The sequence below is a fragment of the Equus quagga genome, chromosome 16 (assembly GCF_021613505.1).
Source record: "Equus quagga isolate Etosha38 chromosome 16, UCLA_HA_Equagga_1.0, whole genome shotgun sequence".
NCBI classification, from domain to species: domain Eukaryota; kingdom Metazoa; phylum Chordata; class Mammalia; order Perissodactyla; family Equidae; genus Equus; species Equus quagga.
The window spans coordinates 31,357,519-31,376,522 of record NC_060282.1 but is presented as its reverse complement, the minus strand read 5'-3'; positions in this window follow the sequence as shown (position 1 = coordinate 31,376,522).

Sequence of the window (19,004 nt, the reverse complement as noted above, 5' to 3'; positions counted from 1 at the left end):
GCATATGTATCCTTCAAGGGAACATTGGCAATAGTTGGCATTAGGAGAGCTACAGGAAAATGTACAGACCACAGATCATCAACAAGGTAAAGGGGTAAAATAAAACAAATTCTGCGATCAGCTTTGATAGTATTAACTTCAATTTTTGCCTTTCTCAGCTATAAAATAACACGTTTAGTTAAAATTAAGAACTATCAGTTCAGTGCTTACTGTGTGCCGTTTTCAATATGTTCTAAGTGCTCTCTATGGGTTAACTCATTTACTCCTCAAAACCAACCCTGTGAGGTGGGTACTGTTATTATCCTCATTTTACAGATGAAGAAATCCAGGCAACAAAAGTTAGATAATTTGCCTAACCTTATATATCTAGTTTAAGTGCCTGAAGCCCGACGCAAATCAAATAGCCTGGCTCCAAAGCTGTGCCAAAGACGTTTCCGGGTATCACGGTCCAGAGACCAGCATTGTGATTGGTCGTACACACATGCAAAAGTTTGGATTTTCTCTGCTTGAGATGAGTCTGAGGCTTAGAAGAGGAAAGTTAGAAGGAATATGGGCAAACCCTTGAGCACCTTCTCTTCCATACTCCGTGCAGGAACAGAATTCAGAAACCAACTCCAATCAGGCTGTAGGTATGTCAAAAATGTTCTCCAACATTGGAAGAGAAATAAATGTGTTGTAATTATTTACTATTCGAAATTTTAATCATTTAGATTTTAATCTTTGTTTACTATTGCAAGACAGCTGCTGCAGTAGCACCTTCATGTTCCTTTTTTTCTTGTCGGTTCCCAGAAAGATAGCTGATAAAACAGGTCTGTTTTTATCACAGTCCCCCACAGACAAGAAGCGATTGGAAGGTCTTACTTCTGGGTGGCCCCAGCAATCCTGAGTGGTGTTAACAAAATGATAGCAGCTTCTTTAATACAACAGAAAGATAATCATTGTTCCTGGATCATTAGATGTATTTTTAACACACCGGTGGAGTATCTTGAAGCTCCTCCTTAGCATCTAGGCAACTGATTAGCTTACTAAGACATTTGCTTCTCGGATATCTTTCCAGCTTAGTTACTTGAGAGAATTTCCAAAAGCAAAGGTTCTGTTGCTCTTTGCATCCTTTTCCCTTTCTCCCACACGGATATTTGGTAATGTATAGACACAGCTGCAACTCTATTAATTCTCAATGATGTCTGGTGCTTTGATTAGAACCCTTGGCCCTAGTTATACAAGCTTAAAATTCTAGTTCAATTCAGAAATTCAGCAGAAGCTCACTGGGAGGAAGACAGCTTGCTGGGAATAAGAACTGGAAAATATAGGTACTCTCCTATATGTGCATACTTTAGGCATTACATTTCTTTAGATCAACCAAAATTTCACCCAATTCTCTATGTCTCCATTGAAAAAATTTGGAAGTTAACCGTTCTTCCCTTTTTCCTGACAAAAGAAATTAAAGAAACTCTTTAATTGCAGGATGGTCTCAATATATGTATGCCTGCCTTTCCTCCAAACCTGTGGAAGACCACCCTAGGCCTCTCCATTTGGTGCCTCAGATGGACTAATGCCAGCAAGCTGCTCCGAACTGCAAAAGGAGATTGAAACCAAAACATAAATCATTAAAGAAGGAGAATCTACTGCTGCCTTATCCCTCTGGATCCTAGGCTATTCCAAATGTCAGGAAACATCAGAAATGTAAAGTTCAAGGATGATGTATTAGTTCTGACTCTGTACTTAGGAAAACTGGCAGCTCTGAAGCAGGGAGAGCTGCACACAATCTGCTCTGGCAGCAGTTTCTCTCTCTCTCCACTTGGGAGGGGGAAGGTTGGGACGGCTCTGGGAATTTGGCTTTCTCCCTTGCTGTAGAGAAAAAGAGAAGTAAATAGCCAATGATGACTAGCTTTGGCTACGAATGTCCAGCAATTATTAACTGCACTCAGGCTTTCAGTAAATTAAGAGAGTTGGTGACCCACAGGGCTATGCAAACCATTTATGGTGCTGAAATACTTGAGAGTGAAGCTTGATTTTTCTACTAAGGTTTATGCCTTATGATTGAGAGCATGTGTAAGAATCGAGATAGGGATTCAGAACACGTATTTACTGGAGACCATGTCTCTGACTTATGGAAATTCCAGTCTTTATATAATGCTGATTAAATATTACACTCGATAAGGAGCAAGATTAACAGATTCCCCTCTGAAGGTAGCAAGCAGAACTATTGAGTCTTGCCTGCTCCAGGTGTTTCCTAGCACATCAGTCCCTGGGCTCAGAAATCCCGCAGCCTGAGCAGCCACTGAGTTCATTAAAGCACATGGCGTCTCCAAAGGGCCCAGTTAAGGTGCATCTGATGCTACCATTCGGAGGTTTCTGCACCTGAGAGAAACCTCGTTTAGGAAGCTATACTGACGTGAAAATGGTTCTGATTTGGATTCAATCTGATAGACTACACTTGGCTAGCTAGGGCAAAACAAAAACTCCCAAGTAAAACTATTACCCTCCATATATTACAAAATAGTAGGTTTTTCAACATGTATGCCCAAGTATCCAGAGCAGGTCATTGGCACCAGTTATTTATTTGTTTGGTCTCCAGTATTTGGTTCATTCCTTGTCTTTATTTACTTTCTTCCAACTAAGATGGGAGACCTGTCAGTTGGAATCCTCAAAAACCTGAATAACTTATTTTTAGCAAGTCAGGATTTGCTGGTAAGAGAGGACAGAGGCTGCTAGCCACTTCTCTGCCCAGTGGACTTTGGAAATGACTCTTTCAGAACCTTGCGTGGGCCCTTCTTAGTGATACATATGTAAGGTGAATAGTTCTATTTTGCTCTCTGAGGGCCCTTTAGGGAGATTTCCCAAAACCCTGGAGACAGGTGGGAAAATTTCTCTAAGGACCCAGGAGCACTAAGGTGATTTGAAAACAAAAACGAAGTATGTGAGGGCACTTGCAGCCCGTGCAGACATACAAACCAGCAAGTGCTGCAGGACAGCAAAGGACGAGAACAGGAATGGAGGCAACTCTTGTTATTTCAACTGCTGGAGTTTGTAGACCTTTTCTCTAGGATTCTGCCTCTGACATGATTCAGTATCCACTTTCCGGTCTCTGTCTTGCTTAATTGAATCCTTGAGAGAGAAAATTGTTTTGGTGCAACCAGGGCAGGTGTCCACATCTATGCCATTCAGCTATGGTCAGGAAGCTAAGCTAGCTTCCAGAAGGCTATGAGGATTAAGGCAGGGTGTACTCTATAGAAGCTGGAGAAACACCTCAATATGGGTCCACTATCCCAGCCAGCACTTCTCAACTTTACTGTGTATGCAAATACCCAGGGATCTTGTTAAAACGCAGATTGTGATCCAGAAGGTCTGGGGTGGAACCAGAGATTGTGTGTCTCTACCAAGCTGCTAGGTGATGTCAATACTGCTGGTCCATGGACCACACATTCATTAAGTAGCAAGGCACTTCACCACTGTATGCTACAAGTTTGTGGCTTAATGATAATAATAATAATAGCCTTTATAGAACATTTACCATGCACTAGGCATTACTTGAAGTGCATTACAAGTTTACTTCATTTAAGCCTTGTAATAATCATAAAAGTGGATGCTCTGATCCCCATTTTACTGATGAAGAAACTGAGACACAGAAATGTTAAGTAACCTGTCCAAGATTTGAGCTTTTTACGCAAATTCCATGAAGATATTTCTTGCTACTCTGACCAAATGATTGGATCAGCCTTTGTTGTTTCTCTCTGAACTCCAAGGACCTGTTCAGTGTTTGGATATGGCCCACTACATAAGAGCTATGTTTGGCAAAATAGCATCAAAACTTTTCCAGATGGAATCAGCTTGGTAACTGTACTTCAGAATTCTCAGAATCACACTATTTAAATATGTCAAGCTCAACAATACATAGGAGAATGCAAATGGTAAAATAGCAAGTTCACTTCTCTGGATAGTCTGCTCTGCTGCATCTAAGTATCATTCTTTCTTTTTCAACCAGATACTATCTCTCACCATAAAAATGAATACGTAGCAATTTGTTTTCAACAGTTGGTCTAAATCCAGATTATTTTATCTTGTCAGCACCTTACAGATGTTACAGTGAGCAAAGGTATAAAATACTCATGAAATGTTCCTCCTGTGTCAAAAGCTATGAGGTAGCAGTTCCAGCTAGTTAGGACCTAACTCTATTAAATGAATTCCTCCTTTGCTCTTAAAACTGTCTGTCTCCAGAGGACACAAATGTCTGATGGAGAAAACTCCAGATACAACTTTTGCATACTCAATCCTGTCAAATAGAGTAATTTTGTACAATCGCCATCTATTATTCGCTTGGATTTCTTCATTATTAAGGGTTTCTGTTATTTATTCTTCCTAAGAGTTTGTTAGGTTAAATTGTGGAAAACCTCTTAAATTAGAATACAAATCAGCAGTACAAATTTTGTACTATAATCATATAGTAAGTAACTTTTTATTATCTTGTTTTTTGGATGGTTCCATATGATTCAATGAGTTTTTTTCCTTCTATATCATAATTAGTGGCTAATGCAAATTGATTGTACCTACATAAGAAACTGCCATACTCTTTTACAGAATGGCTTTACTGTTTTATATTCTCATAACAATGCATGAGGATCTAGTTTCTCCACATCCTCACCAGCGTTTGGTGTTATCACTTTTTTTAATTTTAGCCATTCTGATGGGTGTGTTTTGATGTCCCATTTTAGTTTCAATTTGCATTTTCCTCGTGGCTAATGATGCTAAAAATCTTTTCATGTGTTATTATATTTATATAGACAAACTCCTCAAAATGCCCCTTTAAGAGGAATTTAAATCCTAGCCAGTGCTTTTCAAGTTGAAACTTAACTCTTGTTGTCTTAAAGACATGATCAATGAATTCTGTCCTGCTACATTATTGGTAAAATAGGGTTTGGGGTGCTTATCAATGTGTGTAACATGGGTCTATGGAAAATTTGATTTCCAAACAACCATCTCGTAAGTGAATACTTGGGAAAATCCCTAACTTTATTTACTAATTCATTCCGTTTTTTATTTTCTATCCCCTAATCATTCCTCAAAGAATTTCAGGTAGTTCAGTTTGTTTAGGAATTGCCTATAGGATATGTATATGTATATGTATTAGGAATTGCCTATAGGATATGTAATTTTTTGCTCATTTCCTAGGAGTTTTATTTATTTGTTTATTCAGTCATTCAATGAATATATGGTGAGTACCTGCTAATGTGCTGAGCACAAAGCTAGGACCTTGGGGATAAAAAGCCAAGGAAGGCAAACAAAATTTCCGCCCTCAAAGAGTTTACAGTTAGCAAAGGTTTTAAAATACACAAAGGTAATCATTTCATACTCTCTTCCTTAGGTGGTAGTTGCCTGCTCAGTTTCAAGTTTAATTTTAGGTTATTATTCACATTAAGTTTGTGACTAGCTGCAAAAATCAAATCGAGTGCTCACAGATTTCACGACACCTTTCCAGTTTTCCTTCTTCCTTTTCCCTCCTGCAGTGGACCACGGAGAAGAGGAGGTAAGGCCACAGAGTTCATCTCTTCTGCCTTCAGATTCGCCTTCCCCTCCTACTTCTGGCCAGCTACCACAGTACAATAAACAGGACAGGGCTCTTTCTCATCTATCCCCTTCAAAACATTCACGTAGGACTTTATCAAAGACTAAACCTCCTAAAACCTTCGCAATTAACAGGAGATGCTACTTCTAAAATAGAAATTTCTTAAAAAATAGAAATAGCCAGTTCATTTTATACATTGAGCTGCTAGGAAAAGCACTTTTCATCATAAAGTAATATTGCTTGCAATACAGTGCAATGTGAAGCGAGCTATAGAAAGGATTTAGTTCTCTTTTAATCGATTTAATGAACTTTTGTCCTATGTGCGTGCTCTTACTATGTTATGCATACTGTTCAAGGTGCTGGAGATATAAGGTCAATCATACACTATCCCTTTCCTCCACGAGCTCACCTTCTAGTGGAAAACAGAAATGTAGATGAAGAATGAGAGTCAAATGTCCTAGATGCTTCTGAGTTGTGATGGGGACAGAGAAAGAAGAAAATAACTGTAGCTGGTGACAGAGTGAGAGACTGATGAGGAGAAACTTCTATTATGCCAATTCCAAGCTATAAATATTTAGAATATGGATCAACCTGAAAGTATATTTATTTTTCTGATGCTCCCTTCCAAAGGTATTTTTGGGTGATTTTTTTTGTTTTGTTTTATTCTTTTAGGAAATTCTCTGCAATTTACCTCCATTTGTCTTGAATTCCAGTTTCTACTCTTACATACTAGGTTATTTTTCAAAAGGTTACATATCAGTTATTACAGCCCATGAGAGACACTTGAGGCACACGTTTACATACAGGCACTCCCCACTGTCTTTAACTGTTATCTGTGTCTTTTAGTCAGTTCTACATTTAAAGCAAATATTGCCTTAAATCCAATGGCAACCTGCTTTTGTTTTATTTTTACCAAGCTTTGGTGTGGAACCTTGTCAAAAGTCTTATAAAAGTCTAAGTAAATTAGGTACACTGATTTCTGTAGTCCAAATGCGTATTTACCTCCTCAAAGATCTTTGATTGGGAACTATTGGCAAGAGTCATGTTTCATTGCCTAGTATAGTCCATCGTTGGCCTGTCTCCTTTCAATTCTTAGATTGGAGGGGGAAAAAAGTCCCAAAGCTTTTCTTGGTCTATTTGTATCTTTCTTAATGGTGCATTATTTTAATGAGATAAAATCAAAAGCGTAAGTAATTTTAGCATCTCAATTTCTTACAGTGAAGCATGTAATAGAATTTTGATAATGGTCTGAAGTTACTATCTTCCTTCCAAAATATGTTAATCCACATATACAAAAACCTCAAATCTGAGAGCACAATTAAGTATGTGTGTGCAGGCTTTTACATTTGCAGATTAACGCATAGATGATCTGAAGGCATGCTGAGGTATTTAATTTAATACAATGTTAAGTCCTAGCTTTTAATCCAAAGTCATGAACATAGATAAGACATTTAAGATATATAATTTTAAATTTTAAAATACAATTAATTCAGATATGAAGTTATTTTATCATTCAAGTGTCAATGATGTTTCTTTTCATATTAAGATTGCCTGAGAATACATATATAAACAAGTTCCATTGTTGCTTATTTTAAAAAAAAATCACATTTGTGTGTATGGGTGATGATTTTTGTTGTACTATTTTTAATGCTGCATTTTTGTTATGGTAGGAAAAGGGCATGCCTTGTTTTTTTTGTGTGTGTGTGCAATGTCTTTGCTATTACTCATGAAGAGTTTTATGTCTTGCTCTTTGGCTACATTCTGCTTTCTGAGCATAAGTAAATTTATGAAAATATTACATGTTCAACCCCTTTTGTATTTCCTTTAACTAAACATTCTTTCCTATCTATGTTCCTCAGTGTTTATCTCAAGTCACATCCCATTATGTAAAAGAGGGAACTATTTGGCTTATTTTCACAGAATTGTTTGACACTTAAAGGATTAGAGAAAATTTGATTTATGATCTGTAACATGAACCAAAGTACAGAAATGAACAATTTTCTGAGATCTAAATTCAACTACTGATACCAGAATTCAGCTGGTTTCCTTTGGTGATTTGAAATTCCTCCTCATCAAAAACAATCTGAAATTATTCTTATTTGTGTGATTTATAGATTATGATGTCAATATTTAAAAAGTAAATAGTATGTGATATCTTCTGACAAATATGTACCTAATGCCTATTTTGTCCCTTTCCGTGATGTTTTAATTATTAGCTTAATGTTCTGATTATGAAAACAAAAGAGTAGTATTTCCAACATAAAGAAATTAATAACAAGTCAAAGACTTTAAACATACATTATTTGAAGAAAAAAAAGGATGGATGAAGTAGATTGAATATTTTCTTTAAAATAAATATAGAAATGTCTGATGCCAAAAAAGCTGATAGCAAAGATTATGTATCTTCTTAATGGATATGTTTATGATGATGGTATAATGATATTTGGGAACAATTCCAAGAGTAAATTATAAAATACTAGTTGATAGGAAACACTTAAATGATGGTATTATTAGGCTTTTCCCTAGGAATATGCTTTCTGATCCTCACTAAATCATGTTTGAACATGCAATGGAGCTTACAGTTTGCTCATTTGCCCTAGACAATATATTACTATGATTCTGTTAAAAAGAGGGCTAAGGGACAGTCAATGTAAAATTAAGATGACAAGATGGTGAATATTAAGCATCCATAGTCCCAACACGCAACCTCAGACATCCTTCCCATCTTTCTGTAATTGTCAAGAAAGAACTAATGAGTTTCTATTTTGTTACCTTTGGGTGATAGATAACTTACACCATCCAGAAAAAAAGTATAGCACATTTCTTTCTCCTAAAAATGTATTCATTTCTTCTTTAGTTGATAAAAAAAAATTAGTATAAATAAATAACTAGTACTTATTGTTTACTTTGTGGTAAATTTAAAGAAGTGAACTAACATCTCAAGATGTAATCTCGGGCTAAAATGAAACCCAAGCTGTCAGACTCCAGGGATAATATTCCAAATCTCATTATATTCGCTAGAAAGACAAAGATTAACAGATTAACAAGAAACTGTTTCTTCCTTGAGGGGTTCTCAGGGGATTAAGGGAGATAGACAGAAAAGTAAATAATTGCAGCAGCCTTGTAAATGGTAGAATAGAAGTGGTATAAGGCTCTAGACGAGTCAGGAAAAAGCATCTGGTGCCTGGAAAGATAACATCTGAACAAAGTCGGACGGATGGGAGTCCACCAAAGTCAGCACGATTTGGAGAGGAAGAACTATGGGAAAGAAGGTCATTCTAGGAAGAGATAAAAGCATAGCTAGAGCTAAAAACAAGGAAACATGAGTGACATATTCAGGGAACATGTTCTAGCTGGAGTAGATGTTACATTTGGGGTGAGTGCAGAGAGGGGTTTGGAGGGGCAGACGGGGGCCCTGTGAACCTTCTTAATAGGGCTGAACTTTGGAAATTGGAGCCACTGAAGAAGTTAAAGCAAAGAATGAAATGGCCAGACTTACATTTTAGGGGAAATTTTCTGACAGCCACTTATAGAGGATGGTTAGATGGATTGGAAATCACACTGAGGTTATTGTAGCAACAGAAGCAAAATAAAATAAAAGGCCTAACCAAAGCAAGGAAATGATAATAGGCAAGAGGAGAGATTTGAAAGAGATTATAGCGGCTGAGTCACCAAATTTATCACAGGAAGGGAGATGATGAAGGAAAAAGAATCAATAGGATAAGTTCCAGGCTTGAGTGAATAGATGGATGGTGGCATCAATTATAAAGACAGAAAACACAAGAGGAGGTACAAGTTTTGGGGAGTCATTAATGACTCAAAGTGAGGACATGTTGAGTTAAAAGTCTCTGTGAATATCCTAGTGTCAGTGAGAAAATGGATATTTAGGAAAGTGGCTTTAAGGAAATCAGCCCAGTTTATCCTAAGAAAATGTATGTGGAAAGTCAATTTATAAAGAAAAGGTTATTTGTAAGCATGAAATCAAGTAGATCTATTTACATGTATACATTGTTATGGGCTGGATTGTGCCCCCTACTAATTTATATGTTGAAGTCCTAACCCCCAGGACCTCAGAATATGACTGCATTTGGAGACAGGGCCTCTTAGAGGTGATTAAGTTAAAATGAGGCCATTGTGGTGGGCCCTAATCCAATCTGAATTTGTTCTTATAAGAAGAGGAGATTTAGACATACAGAGAGACACCAAGGATGCACATGCACAGAGGAAAGTCCATGTGAGGTCACGGTAAGAAGGTAGCCATCTTCAAGCCGAGGAGAGAGGCCTCAGCAGAAACCAAACCTACGGATACTTTGATCTTGGACTTCCAGCCTCCAGAAGTATGAGAAATAAATTTACGTTGTTTAAGCCCCTCAGTGTGTGATATTTTGCTATGGCAGCCTTAGCAAATGAGTACAGACGTTATTCTAGCCTTATGCACTGCTTCCATGACGTGGACATGTTTGCCAGCAAGACCAGCCCTTTTCCCTGGAGTATGCTGAAAACACGTCAACATCTTATTCTTTGAGTTTCATTTTTCTTAGCTCCATTCTGTCTACCCTATAATTTCTACAGAGAACCTCAATGAAAAATCAGCTTTCTTAGGCCCATTTACATTCTATACTTCTTCCTGAGGACTGCACACGAGATACTTTTACCTAACTTGAGGGTTCATAAAATGGCTGAGACTCTTGTTTTCTCTGAGGATGTATTATTCCTACACCGGACTAATCCCATGGCTATTTTGTAACTTCCTTGTCAAAAGGTAACCTTATCTTCACAGAATTCCATAATGCTGCCACCTCGCCACCAATGTTTACATCCGTATCCCTACAAGGAGCTGGAGCACTGATTTCCACTCAGAAAAAGCACATCATTGTTCAAGTCATTGGTGAGAAGAATTTCAGAGGCATAGTTTAAAGGACTGAAATAAATCTATCCAAAATTAATCACTCTTTAATTTCTGTAGACTTAAATTTCATAGCAGGTGATGTCATTTAAACATGAATATATGAATAAGCTTCAATAAAACTTTCTCCAAGGACCATATTTGTAATAGCCTATTGGCCACTTTGAATAAGATTCTATCCTTGTTTTGTGATTTATTATCACATATTACTAGATAAATCATTAACTTAGTCATTCAATAAATAAATATTTATTACTTACCTACTCTGTGTCTGGCACTGTGCTAGGTACTGGGGTTACAGACATAGACTCCATTCCTTGGGCCCTTACAGGCTAGCTGGAATGAAAGTAAAGGGAATTATTGAAAGGTTTTAAGGAGATACTCAGCCTTATTTACCTTAGTTCCATTTATTACCTTGGCAAAAATTATGTCTAATTGCAGTATCTTTAATCTACCTTCAAACACACCCAAGGCAGAAAAAGCAGCTGTTGGAAGGCAAAAGTGCTCTTGTAGCTTATAATGCTAGGAGCATGCTGGTGATTTAATTTGAAAAAGCTATTTTATATTGTAGCTTTTATAACTAGAGATTCAAAATGTCAGTATTGGGAAATAAACATCTCTGGTGTTATGGGCTGAACTGTGTCCCCCCAGTAGTCATAGTTTGAAACCTTAACCCCCAGTGTCCCAGAATGTGACTGTATCTAAAGATAAGGCTTTAAAGATGCAAGTAAATTAAAATGAGGCCATTACGGTGGGTGTCCTCATGAGAAGGACTGACTGGTGTCCTTATAAGTAGAGAAAGTTTGGACACACAGAGACACCATGCATTCACAGAGAGACAGCCATATGAACGGATGGCAAGAAGGCAGCCACCTACAGCCAAGGAGAGAGGCCTCAGAGGAAATCAATTCTGCCAGCACCTTGATCTTGGACTTCCAGCCTCCAGAACTGTGAGAAAATAAATTCTGTTGTTTAAGCCACCCAGTCTGTGTATTTTGTTATGGCAGCCAGAGCTGACTAAGTCAACACCTATCTAAAGGCGAGGCAAGATCCATGAAATGAAAATCAATTTGATATTCCAGCCATTATGTCATTAATTTGAGCATTGCCATATGTAAGATGTGCAGATAATTCAAACCAATGCTTGGATTTTTTTTCACACTGTTAAATACAAATGAGTACAGCACACTTTCTTATAATTATGTCCGGCTGTTTAAACAATAATAACTTGTAAAGAGTGTAAAAATATTTTCAGTAGATGCTCTTATCAGCGCAAAATCTGTAACACCGAATGTATCAGGTCTTGTCACTGTGGCCCTTCATTTCAATACTTAATAAAGGTTTATTCAGCAGTCTTCCCTTCGCTCTTCTCAATGAACCACAATCATCTCTGGCACATATGCACAACAGAGCAAACTTTCTTGAATTAATAAAATTAAGTCTGTCAGATTTAGGCCAGTTGGGTATTAAATTCAAACTAGACCAAATACTAGCTGAACATGGTTGCAGCTTGTATAGATCAGATTTGGCATAAAATTCAGTTTGTGAGGTAATGTAAATTATCAAAGTGATACTGCTTCATATTTCATATGGTTTATTTTAAAAGTGATATATATCACACAGAAAAATAAAGCTTAACTTGATGTGAAAACAACTACTTTGGAGAACAATAGACTGGGAATGTAAGAGGAGCATTCGTTAAGAACTGGCATATGGTTCTGCATAATAATCCAGGACTTCATTGTCTCCATTTGGATTGAACAGAAAAAAGAGAAAAGACCCAGTCAAATGCTACCTTCATTTTACTTTTATGTGAAAATTAAAAAAAAATTTTTCTTTTCACTTTAGGAATAGGTACCTTTTACTCTCGCAGGTAAGTGTAAAATTCCCATTGCATTATTTCTAACAGGGAAAAAAAAAACCTGGCATGCCTGTCACAAGAGTGACTATGTCAAAATAAGCACAATTAGTTTAACATTGTTAAAATGTATATGCCTTTCTGTGACAAATTCAATATTAGAGGTTTAAACATCAAATCCATGTCATAGCCACCATTTCAATGAATTAAGATTCTTCTCAAGCTACCCTTTTGCCAAAACCAAAAGCAAAATTCCAAATGTACTATAGGATGATTTAAAGATACATACTGTAAAGGGACAACTGAAAGGGTAAAGTATTTTTGGTCCTAAACCTCTAAACTAGAAAGTGTATAGAAAACACGAACTAAAAATTCAACACAAATAGCTGTTTTTCTAATTGCATCAGAAAGCTAGCTATTCACATTTTTACCACTTTTAATTAAAATGCAATTTCCAAGTACATTTATTTTCATAAAATTTCTTTAAGCATGACATCAGACAATAAAAATCACTAATTTTGAGAGTTAAAGTGATAAAAATGTTTATGTAGTCAAATATATTCAACTCCTTAAAATTACCATACTATTCGTTCATTCATTCATTCATTCAGTCAACAAATGATTTCAGCATGACTATTACCTGCCGGTTACAGTAGTTCACAAACAGGCATAGTCACTACCCACATAGAGCTTATAGTATAAAGAGAAAGATAAAGAATCCATAATTAAACACATATATAAAATAGATAAAAACTTGATGTGCCAGAGCAACATGCAAAGTATTTAAATATATTCTCTGTTCAATCTTCATAACACCCATGAGGTCTTTACTATTTTGGCCACATTTTACTCATGAAGAAATGGAGGCACAAAAAAGTGAAGTAACAGCACGAAGTCATACAGCCTATAAGTGGTAGAGCTGGACTTTGAACCCACATACTCTGGCTCCGGAGATTGTATTCCTAACTACTGTAATGCCACTTTTCAAATATAACATTGTAAGTTGTGACGAATGACAGTAAGGAAAATAGCATCTACAATGTACGTAGAAAATGTATCCACAAAGCCAAATTTAACCTGAGGCTGTCAAGGGAAGCCTCTCAAGAGCATTGAGTTTGAAGCTGAGACTTGAAGGACGGCTTAAGATGCGGGGAAGAGAGTGTGTGTGTTGGAGGGGAGAGGGGCACGGTTTAGCAGAATAAATAGCATGTCCCAAGGCCCTGGTAGTAAAAAAAAAAAAAAAAGGAGGTTACTTGATTGAACATTTTTCCCCAATCTTTGTGTTATGAGAGCCAAGATGCATTTATTTTCTACTTTATATTTCATTCAAAAAAATGGGTTCAAAATTTTTAAGCTGAGAAAAAAAAAGCTGAAAAAATTTTAAAAAGAACAATCAAAAATGCTTAAAAACACAGTAAGTTGCAAAATTGCTTTGCAGGATACTAAGATTTCTGATACATGAAAAACCAGTGGCAAAAATGATCACTTTCAAATGCATTTCCACCAAAAAGGCATCTTGAACCAAATTCTATCCCACCAAATTGTATGTTTTCAATTCTGTCTTTGCAATCAGGAAATGTTGCCAGGCATAAGGATCAGGGCAGGCAAAAAATAAAGGAGTAAACAGCTTAGCTTGTTCTCACAGCTACAAAGAACTCAGATTTGGCTGAGGTGTGTAGAGAGGTGTGGGGAAGAGATACTCTCAGGGAGGAAGACAAGGTTGGACAAGGAAGTAAGAACCAGACTGCAGAGGAAATTATAAGTCATACTAACAGCTTTATCCTTTAGGTAATGGAAAACTATCAAAGAGTTTCAAGTGGAGATTTGCATTTTAGGAAGCTCTTTGTAAGAAAACTGGAAGCAGAGAGAAACATGAAAACCAGAAAAAGTAAAACCAGACAGTCACACATGCTAGCATTTAAAATTCTCTGTTAATTGATAAAACATAAATTCATAATGTTACTAAGGGCAAAATGAAGCATGAGGAGACAAAGATGAAAACATGTGTATTGCAGTCTTGATATCAAGTATATTTTATTTATTACTATTTTTTAAAGGTAATCAACACAGACTCTAGACAGTCACATCAAGGAACCTGATGAGCTAACATATGTAAAAAGACCCAGCACACGCCTGAAAGATAATAGATGCTCAACAAATGTTGTATCATTTCATTTAAGTTCCATTACCAACCATGTTTCACACTGTAGTATTATTTACACTCTCTGTTTAGAAACACCCACCATTACAAGAGGTCAAAGCAATAAATTCCAGCGGAAAACATTTTAATTTATATCGTAATTTGAAATTCACAAGCATTCATGGCACTGATTAATTATGTGTTTAGTGACAAATAGGGCAAGAGTCACCATTTAAAGCCATCTCTTAACCATTTTTTCTCTTCACTTATCACCAATTCATCCATATTCTGTTCTAGATCTCAAAACAATTGCTCAATGTCATTTTTGGGAAAAGATTCCAAAATGACATTCTCTGAACTGAACTCCTGTGTCTAAAAAGTTAACTGCAAGATCCAAGTAAAGGAAGTTGGAGTGGGAGGTAAAGAAAACACATGTTATGTGTCAAGCACTCTAACACCTATTAATGTCCCTCACCTCACTCCAGCAACGTCCCTGTAAGTTATCCCTGTTTATGTCGATGGAGAAACTAACACTCAAAGAGATTGTGTGATGCACTTCCCTCTGGAAGCGGGTGGAGTGAAAGGGCTTAGACTTTGGGATCAGATGGGTTTCATCTAGCCATTGCTGCTTCTATCTATACCATGTTTCTAGGGAGAAGACCTTATCTTAATCATCCGTTTATCTCTAACAGCTAGCAGATGAAATGATTCAGAAAAAGTTAATCAATATTGAAGAAAAGAAAGAGGGAAGAAAATTCCATAACGTAGCAACACTGAGCTCCTTTTTAGAAAAGAGTTCAGTACATAATCACTTATGAATTCCACACATAATTAGAAATTCATTTATAGATGTCTCCTGGAGATAGCTTTAAGGAGGAATGATTGTTGAATAAAATGATCCAGGAAAAAATGAAATAAATCAAATGAACAATGAAAATTGACCTTATACTTCCAAAGTTATCAAAAAATAAAAAGAGTGAAATAATTTTTTACAAAGATATTGTGACAGCAACTGCTAGTTTCCCCCCCCAATATCTGTTTTCCTACTCCTCTATTATAATACAAGTTTCAAATTTTAGCTCACCATATGGCTACCTGGAATAGCAATCACAATTCCCTGTTTTCCTCTTATCTAGGTATAGCCGCACAATTAAGTTCAGGCCAAGAATTCGAGGGAAAGTGATGAGTGCAACTTCTAGGATATGTCCTTAAAGGGAAGGAGTACTGCCTTTATCTCACTCTCTCCGTCCTGCTTCCTGGAATGTAGATATGATGGAGCACCATTTTGGACCGTGAAGATGAGAGCAACCTATGCAACAGACAATAGAGCAACAAGACAGAAGGAGCCTTAGTCTGGTTCTGGAGCTAAGCAGCCATGCCAGTTCTATACCTTCATGCCATCAGGTGAGAGAAACATAAGCTTCTCTCTTGCATAAGCTACTATTATTCAGGGTCCCTGTTACGTGCCGCTGAACCCAAAAGCTCATTAACATTGATGGAACCCAGGATGGCAGGATTCTTGTGGACTAGCTCATTCTCTCTTCCAATCTCAGGATTTCCTTCCTCCTGATAAGATGGACGTCAGGAAGGCATTCACTGGGATCAGAAATCAGCTTATGTCTTTCAATGGGCAAGATGACTGTTAGAAGTAATTATAAGTTCACTGAAACATTTCTCTTCAAAAACTTGAATGTAATTTTAGCCAAATGGTTTTTTATCTTCTCAGTGTGACAAAAAGAAAATATGCCATCACATCAGGCTCTCCTTATTTTGAAAAGAATGAGATCAAAGGGCATATCAACATCTATAAGCCTTTCTTTGTATCTTTCTCTTATTTTAAATCTATGGAAGACTCATGACTTTGTGAACTATTTGGCTATGTCAAAACAAAGTTTAAGCCAGGAAAAACGTTTTAAACAGGACCCTTTCAAATCAGTAGGGAATAGGACACCCAATGTCCCAGATCATGTAGGATTCTCTTTACATATTCTTTGAATTCTCCTCTAGCTTCTGCTCAAGGCCTTGTGTATATTAAACTTTTTAGGACGAAAAAAACTCAGTTGTATACTGAAATTTCTAATTTTTGAGCATTTTGCTTGCTATTTCAAAGGGCACGGATTTTGAAAATTTCAATAAAATAACTCCCAGTCATGTCTCTTTATTGCAATATTGGGGCAGCCTATGCACTGCAATCTACAAGCTGTGTGACCTTGAGCAATTCACTTAACCTCACTAAACCTTGTTTTTTTTTTCCACCTATAGAGTGGGGATAGTTACTGTATGAGACTCAGATTGTGACACGAGACACTGACCAAGCACTTAGCAGAGTGCCTAGCACATTAGAGAAGCTAGGTAAATATCAGCTGTTATTCAAATTATCCTTGCGATTATTATTTGCCACAGACATTTACAGTTTCTGTGCTATAAAAGTTGATCTCCTTCCTATAGGAAGATGGCATTCCTTGATCATTATCTGGACACTATCTGCTCTAGTTATTTAGTACAAATGAGTTTATGCTGAGCGATCTATATATTTGCAAAATGGCTGAACAGGGTGGAGAACTAGCCTGCATCCATGAAATAGAATGAACTAATGGTACAAAGTAAACTCTTCAATTAGCTCTTTAATTTTATCTACTTGAAATTCACACCAAATCCATTTGGGTCTTTTTGTCTAATAATAGTCAAGTCAATACTCGCTTGATTACTTATCAGTTTTGTTCATTAATAAAGTACTTTTATTAATAAAATATATTTACTACTCTTTTTACTTTGCATGATTCTAAAAGACCATACAGGGAATATTTTGCATAATGGCAATATTTACTGGAACTGTATTTTTTAAAGGCATGTGTCAAAAGAGAATGAGAAAATTGTGTAAGGCAGAAATACACATTTGTGAAACAGACGTTGGTACATAAAACATTTAATAGTTGTACACTCTTAAATCAACTCTAGTGTCAAAGAAGATCCCAAGTGTAAATTTAAGGGTTAGACATTGTTTCCAACTAGATGATAATGATCCCTTCATCTTCATCTTGTGTTTATAAAAAGTTGTATAGTATTTACTCTGCAGAGTATCCACATCCATTTAATACTCTCCAATTCCTCTGCCCCAATGCTTACACCTCTCTCCACCCCCATCCAAGGCAAACAAAGAAAAAAATAAATTCCCTTAATTGAAAAAATTAAAATAAAACAATCATATGTCCTGATTGTTTCTTTTAGAGTACTGAACTACAGCTATTTTGCTTAATTTCTTTTCAAATCATTTGTACTCCTGTGGCTAACACATGATACCTACAATAGAAAAAGACGTAAAATACCAGATTTTAATAATCCTTAGGTGGCTCTATGTAAAGCAGATGTTCTATTATACTTTCCAGATGCTAGCTATAAGCACAATTAATTAAAGGCAGTGCTTACATATCATTTTAGTACATTTCAGTGCATAGTTAAAACTATGTTAGAGAAAAGGGAGAAGGAGCAAAAGCCAGCACAACTTAACTGCAAAGAGAACGGCCAAGAAAGATTAAGCTCACGTATGTTATGCCAACAACAGGCAGAATTAAAGAGCAACTGTCACCAAACTTAGAAGCGCTTGCTTGGTGCACTGTGACAACACTAAGATTTATAAAATGCCAACTTTGTTCACAGCTTTGCACCCCACATGCCTTTGATGAGGTTTCACCCCAGTTACTACTCATTCCAGAAATCTTCAGACAACCTAAGATGCCAACCTACACTTTTGGAATACAACAACCTGATAAAACTCAGATTGAATAGTTTTTCTCCAATGCTAGAGAAGACAATTTTTACATTTCAAACAATACTAATTTTTTTCTACGTTCACTTTACTTTTTCAGAGTGTTGTATGCTCATCAGTCTCTTCGAGTGCTGCCTTGTCTTTTGTGTGCTCTACAAATTATTGCTAATATTTAGTTCAACTCATTGCACACTGAGTACCCAATATGTTCAAAGGCCTGTACTGGGGGAGTCAAGGACAAACTAGTCCGGGTTCTCTACTCAGAGGGCGAGTCTTCATTCAAAGACTCTCAAAGCGTCATCATCAAATTTAGCTCCCAACTTGCCAACAACCCTGGTTACATGACCTAAGCAAACTGTAGGTTGAATCCATTGTGCTAGGTTTACCTTAGTTGTCACAACTCTTATCACACTCGGTACCCAGTAGCATTTTCCCAAAGCAAAGAACACAGATAGTAGTTAATGCATAAATAAAAAAGAATGCCTCCTTCAGATCAGCCAAGGGATATATATGAATCACTCGCTGTTTGTAAAGCATAGTACTAACTTCCTGCATACAAAACTGAGCTATAAGAAATGGAAAATCAAATATGTGAAATGACTCACTAACCACCTATTCTCTGGATTTCACCCTTGGAATTCCCTAGGAACATGGTATACTTACTTTCTAACTGCACTAGAGGGAGAAACCTATTCATTTTTACTCTAAACACAACTTAGAGAGATTTCAATTTATTTTTTCTGTACTTGGTCTATTTCAAATGTGTCTGTC